This window comes from Syngnathus typhle, linkage group LG1 (genome assembly GCF_033458585.1).
Source record: "Syngnathus typhle isolate RoL2023-S1 ecotype Sweden linkage group LG1, RoL_Styp_1.0, whole genome shotgun sequence".
NCBI lineage: Eukaryota > Metazoa > Chordata > Actinopteri > Syngnathiformes > Syngnathidae > Syngnathus > Syngnathus typhle.
This window is the reverse complement of record NC_083738.1, coordinates 5,157,541-5,162,922: the sequence shown is the minus strand read 5'-3', so window position 1 is coordinate 5,162,922 and position 5,382 is coordinate 5,157,541. Positions and strand designations below refer to the sequence as shown.

At 39.6% G+C, this 5,382-nt stretch overlaps 1 long non-coding RNA gene across 1 annotated transcript; it reads right to left on the bottom strand.

Moving 5' to 3' along the window:
• Positions 1–950: 950 nt before the first annotated feature.
• On the bottom strand, positions 951–3,143 carry LOC133157238 (uncharacterized). The gene is made up of 3 exons (XR_009714977.1): positions 3,017–3,143; positions 2,196–2,479; positions 951–1,924 (listed from the first exon to the last, which is right to left on the bottom strand). It is a non-coding gene; the product is annotated as an uncharacterized LOC133157238 (long non-coding RNA).
• Between the last annotated feature and the right edge of the window lie 2,239 nt (positions 3,144–5,382).

Below are 5,382 nucleotides of genomic sequence, written 5' to 3'. Positions count from 1 at the left end.
ATTCTTTTTACGACGAGTTACCCTCTGACCTTAACCAGGGTCCCAATTTACATGAGGCCACTACATGGTGGCCATCTGAGACACCTCAGTAAAGGTTACTGTCATTCTGCTGACCCAGTCCTGTCATCTCCTTCTCTCACACGCGTATCTTTACCTCATTCTGTATCTTTGTTGTTTCTTCATCTCATTTTGTGCCCATCATTTCATCTCCCATGATGCAAGTCTGTCCACCCTTATTTCCAAAGCTCTCCTTTTATCCTGCTTGTACACTGTACCACTCTTTTTTTGGTGTCCCTCCCTCTATATGGCTGAGCTGGCAAGAGGCCACCATTCCGGTTGGGCTTCACCCAAAATGCTTGGGGCACCAAATCTTGTTTGGAAAGTCCTGCAGCCTCCTTGCAACACTGCTGGAAGTGCAGTGCACATCGTACGGACGGCTTCCGACCCTTTTCTGGTGGTGTACTCCCTGTATTCATCTCTCGATCTTCCCCCAGCGGCAAAGGTCCTTCAGCTGCCTTCTGACCATCCACCGGCACCGTAAATTCTGTACAACCCGTCTTTAGTGCCGCATTTTTTTTTTCCCTTTTGCTCATCTGTCAGAGGGGAGGAGCTTTATGCCTTTTTATTAGGGGTGTCGCAGTATATGTATCTACTAAATCAATGTATTAATGTGTCTGTCCTGCAAAACAGCTACATCGATGAGTGGTGGACTTGTTTACATCAATGCTGGCCACATAATGAAACATAACAGGAACACGACAAATTTCTGATGCATCTAGACATTTGTGCCAACATAGTTTCTGCGAAAAAATTGAATGACAGTAGTGCGATGTTACTTGCTATTTTCCATTTAAAGACATGAATTTGATTTTTTGTTTTATGAACAAGGGTTTGGAAAAGAAATGCTTCCATTCAAAAATCAGTAGCTGCCTGTCAAAGCATAACAACTGTTGACACTTCCATTAGGCAGTTTATTAACCCTTCACACATCTTCTGACATCTAAACAATTCATCAAAATTTCTCATTCAGTGCACCAAACAGCATTGACTGGAATATGACCACATTGCAGGCGGTACATGGATTTTACAATGTATTTGACTCATTAAAACACAGGAGAAATTGATTTTTTTTGCATTGTCACAGCGATTTTTGCTGCCACAAAACATGTAGACATCTAAACATTCTTTAGGGCTTCACTAATACTCACAAAGTTACAAATAAACTACCGCAAATGTGTCACGGCTCCACTCTGCTCTTGCCGTGCTGACCGGCTGATGCACTCCTGCAGACTAGCACAAGGGCATCCTCATAAGACTTTTATAATTTTATTTTTAAACACTTTTGTTAGGGTTGATAGATTATTTTTGATTGTATGATTATGTTGGAATGTAGACTATAATGATTAACAAAACTTAGTCCTGCTCTCACAACGCAGTAAAATAAAGTGGTTGCATCCTCTCCTTGTTTGACCAGCTGCAGAAGAAGCAATCAAATTTGTTCTGTTTCCCCCATCGTCGTAAAACACCCCCTGGTCTGATTTGACCAGAGGCTGGGGGTTCACCAAACCTGTCCACTCTCACCCCCACCCTGTTTTCTCTCAATAAATCCTCTCTTGCAAGAATCCAAAGTCAGACTTCGTTCGAACATCGCTGCATGCACAGTGACGAACATTTTCTCCACTTGCAAGCAATGTTCCCTCTAATTTTACATGTATCTGGGCATACACACAAGCTCCCTGAGGAAACCCCCGCTACTGGACTACTGTGAGCAACATCAGATATGCACGCTTTATTTTTAAATAAGTATTTTGGTCCACTTAAAAAAAGACAAAAATCTGAAAAATGGGATGTGTAGATGTTATACAGTATGTGAGAGTCCTGCTTTGGCCATGGGAAGAGTCCTGCTTTGGCCTGGCTGAGGGTCCTGTTCTGGAAGATATGAGACATATACACCTTTCAGACAACATTTTGCTCACATTAAAACATTCACGTTTTGCACAATGATGTGCTGTAGCTTGTGATACAGTGCAAATTCCTGTAACACTTTGTCTGTTAAATATCTAATTACACAGTTTTTCTTGGCATTTCTACTACCCATAAATGATCTAATAGTAACAACATTTAATGATTAATATCCATAGACAAAATCTTAATAACCGTCACTAGAATATGCACAAATCTGACTTAAATTTGACCTTATTTTTCACGTCTGTCCTTCTCACTTCTCCAATGGTTGTACACTTTGTCCAGGTTGATGGCTTCGTCTGCTTCTTGCTTTGCCTTTATGCGCATCAGCTGGTCCAAATGTGTCACTTCAGGACGATTTCTGGATTTTGTTTTGATATGATTCATTAAACTAAATCAGTGGTTCCCAAAGTGGGCGGTACCGCCCCCCTGGGGGCGGTGGAAAGATCTGGGGGGGCGGTGAGGAAGAAAGGGGTGGTAGGGGGGCGGCAGTCCGAAGTCGACGTTTGTTTGACTGAAAACAAAAACGATTTTACTGACGATTTTAAAATTACTGACCCCGGGGATCTACGACTTCTTCTTAGTGAGTTCCAGCCTGATGTTGAGAAGCTTATGTCCCTGCACCAAGCACATCCATCCCATTAATATTAAGTGTGAGACAATGAAGGTTACTGGTGGAATGTTTATTTACCATTCTATGTTGCTGAAACAGTTAGAACTGCTAAAAAATAAATTGGTTTACTAAATTGGGTTTTATTTGTGAAATACACATTTGTGTTTAACCTTTCTCTTTTCAAATTGCAGCATACCAAATATCAAGAAAGAGGTGAACCTCTAGAATGAATAGAATGATAAATAAACATTCCACCAGTAACCTTCATTGTCTCACACTTAATATTAATGGGATGGCCAGCTCAACACAACACAATACGGCGCGTTCTGGCGAGTCCCTAATTTCATGTTGACTTGAACTCAAGATGATGTTGACCGCCAGAATGCGGTTTTTATTATAAGATAAAATTCTGAACATTACAAGCTTGAAATTACAAACCTGAGCTTTTGCTTTTGTAGTCTATGCTGTCGGATCTGACTGGGCCAGAGCGGCGTGTGGTAACCGGACCCTGATGCGTCGTCCACTGACTCGTCCTGCTGCACGTGTTGTGTACAAATTGTCAAACAAACGTCGACTTCGGACTGCCGCCCCCCTACCGCCCCTTTCTTCCTCACCGCCCCCCCAGATCTTTCCACCGCCCCCAGGGGGGCGGTACCGCCCACTTTGGGAACCACTGCTCTAACATGACTCATGCATTTTTTTCACTTGCCCCACAGGGTAGCAATGTTCAGAAATGTGTGTGTGAGTGTGTGTGGTCAGTAGCGGCCCCCCGACTGTGGCAAGTGGTATTGCAAGTATGCACACTACAGGAAGTGCGCATGATTTAACCAATCAGGGCACCTAATGATCCAAGTTTTGATTAAGACAATAAAATGCTATTTCCTGTAGATTTAAACCAGGTAATTATTTTAGTATCCACAGCAACTAAAATAGTGTAAACATAAAATTCCTGCATTACAATTGCAATTTATCTACATGTTATTTAATATTCATTACACTTTTTTGCTTTATAAAAATACGCTCATTCTTTAAGCTTATTTTAAAAAATGTCTCGTGCATTTTTCATGTTCTAAACATAAAAATAAAGGTATAAATAAATAGTAATTTAATCTTTACAATCAGTTTACATAGTTTAATCAGCAGGTATTTCATGCATTAGCTTCATGCTAAATGGGGCTTTTGCACTATTTAGTGTCTGTAGATCTAGTTTTCAGTCTGTGTGCATCCTACACACCTACCCACTTAGGTAAAGGGCTGTTTCAGTCCTTTTTTGGATCTGGTTAGAACTGTGACTAGTTAAAAGTAACAAAGCTCAGCTTCAAAACCGACAAACATTTTCATTAATATATCAGTATTGGAAAGAAGATTGTCGAAAAATATTCTTTCTTTAATCACTCTTGTTCTGTTAGTTCTCAGGCCAGGCTTATTCCTTCAGTCTTTATACAGTGGATGATTACAAATCTTTTAAAATTAATTTAGAGTGCTTGTTAAAGTTCTCTCTGCCATGTTTTGAATTATTTTTTAGAGCCAGAAATGTCCAAAATGAAAGCAAGAAAAAAGCCTGCTAATGAAGCAACCTTTTACATTCAATCCTCAAAGGACAAACCTGGACTAGTGGAAAGATTTATTGATGATCAAAAAGTATTGATTTATTTATTTTATAAAATGACAAAAAACAATCAAATTCAGATTGGTGGTTGTATTTCTGTTCCTAAGCGAGAACTTAGTATTAAAATTGTAAGATAACACCACAATTATTTGGTTAAAGATGTATCTTAAAGAAATATTTTCTCATAACCAATGGTTTTATATAAAATGTCCTTGCAGGAAGAGGCGTGTTTGCTACCCAGCCCTTTGAACAAGGAGATTTCATCTTAGAATACAGGGGTCAACTTCTGTCAGCAGAAAAATGAAAAACAAGCAAGTACTCTGAAAAGGAGAGTACATTTCTCTTTGACTTTGAATGGCAGAATCATTACTGGTGGTATGTTTGTCCAAATATTTTCTATACAAGAATTATGAACTCTAGAAAGAGACTGGAATGAAATACCCTAAATTAGTGAGTCACTCAGAAGCAATATTTCAATAACACATCAGGATTGTGACATTAACAATTTTTTAATTTAGTGCTATGACGTTCAAAAAGACATTTTGTTTCCCTCACAACTTTTCTTCTGAAATGTTGTAGGTTTTTATTTCTGTAAGCTAATTTTTATTTTACTAAAAGACGAGTTATATTATACAAAATGTTTGATTTCTTTTTTCTTCCCTGGTATTGACGCATCAACAGAGGATGGCTCTCTTGGAAGATTAGTGAATGACAACCAAAAGTCTCCAAACTGGACCTAGAAAAAAATAATAGTAAAAGGATGAGCCCCATTTGTGCCTTTTTGGCATCAAAAACCTAGAAATGGGAACTGAAATCAATTACAACTATGGTGATTCTAAATGGCCATGGCGTGAAAAAGTAAGTCAGTAAGATCAAGTATGCACGTTGGAATTGTTAGGGTGATGCTCACTCTAACTTATTTTGCAAGAACCACACTGGAGACAAGTTAGTCGTTTCAGACACCTGCAGGTGGAGAGTTCACTCGTCGCTGTGCTTACAGCGATGGTCGAATGAAGTCTGACTCAGGCCTCATCAGGTGCATATTTATTGAGAGAAACAGAGTGGGGTTGAAAGTGGGGCTGTGGGAAAACAGGATGGGGTGAAGCTGCTTCCCTGCTGATCAAAGCATAGCAGGGGGCAACCAAGCTAATCATTCACACACACAAAATTCCTGAAATATGGCTACTTGTGGGGC